Genomic DNA, 987 nt, shown 5'->3' with positions numbered 1-987 from the left:
GCTGCAGCAGGCGCTTCAGGTCCTCTTCAGTTTCAGACTCTTAAAATGTCAAGTGTAAAATTTAAATGTCACTTGAAGTCCCTCATAACATTTAATCAGGACTTATTAGTGTCCAAGTGCTGGACTACGTGTAAAACCCAACCAAACCCACTGTCATGAGATTGACTCCAACTCATATTCACCTTGCAGTGGGTTTCTGCAGCCATAACTCTTTGCTGGAGGAGACCACCCAACTTTCTCCAGCACAGCAGCTGGTCGATTCAAACTGCTGACCTTCTGGTTAGTTCCCCAACACTATGTCACCAGATCTACTTGTACTAAATACAGGTTATAATTTCTGTGTCCATGAGCACAGTCCTTTTTGATTTTGACAGTGGCACATAAATAACCAATTTTAATATTGTAATTGTACCTGCAATATGTGCATAAACAGTTATAACATGTTGTTGTTCTTTGCTGTCGAGTTGAGCGCAACTCATAGCGACTCTATGAACACAAGACCTAATGCCTTTCCATAACTGTCATCATTTCACCAAGTTCATAGCGTTTCCAGAGGCCTGTGGTTTAGGAAGGGGAGGTGGCTTCACTACAAGATGATCTGTTAATGTATCACTTTGTTGAGTTGAAAAAGTAAGGAGAGGGAATTCACACTGGAGAGATTAGCTTCAATGTACAGAGAAAAGTCCTTAAAACTCAACTCTTTGTCATCAAGTTGGAAGTGACTCAGAGCTGATACCCCAGTAGATTTTCAAAGACTGCATATAGCAAAGATGAAATCACCCATCTTTCTCCTGAGGAGCAGCTGGTGGATTCAAACTGCTTGCCTTTGGGTTGACAGTGCAACTCCTTATCCTCAAGGTCACTAAAGCTCCCGCAGAGAAATATAGGGGCCCGATGAAAACCAGTGCTAAACAGTTCGAACTTTACTACCTATTGTGCAATGAGAAGCTATATAATATTTTTCAGAAATGAAGAAACATGTCAAAA

At 41.1% G+C, this 987-nt stretch overlaps 1 protein-coding gene across 1 annotated transcript in view; it reads left to right on the top strand.

Moving 5' to 3' along the window:
• The window catches only part of SPEF2 (sperm flagellar 2), a 331,758-nt gene that overhangs the window by 189,434 nt on the left and 141,337 nt on the right, over positions 1–987 (top strand). The gene's annotated exons all lie outside the window — the stretch shown is intronic.

This window comes from Elephantulus edwardii, unplaced genomic scaffold (assembly GCF_000299155.1).
Source record: "Elephantulus edwardii isolate Elephantulus edwardi_28Jun2011 unplaced genomic scaffold, EleEdw1.0 scaffold00370, whole genome shotgun sequence".
NCBI classification, from domain to species: domain Eukaryota; kingdom Metazoa; phylum Chordata; class Mammalia; order Macroscelidea; family Macroscelididae; genus Elephantulus; species Elephantulus edwardii.
The sequence above is the reverse complement of the archived record's forward strand: the minus strand, read 5'-3'. Positions and strand labels throughout refer to the sequence as shown.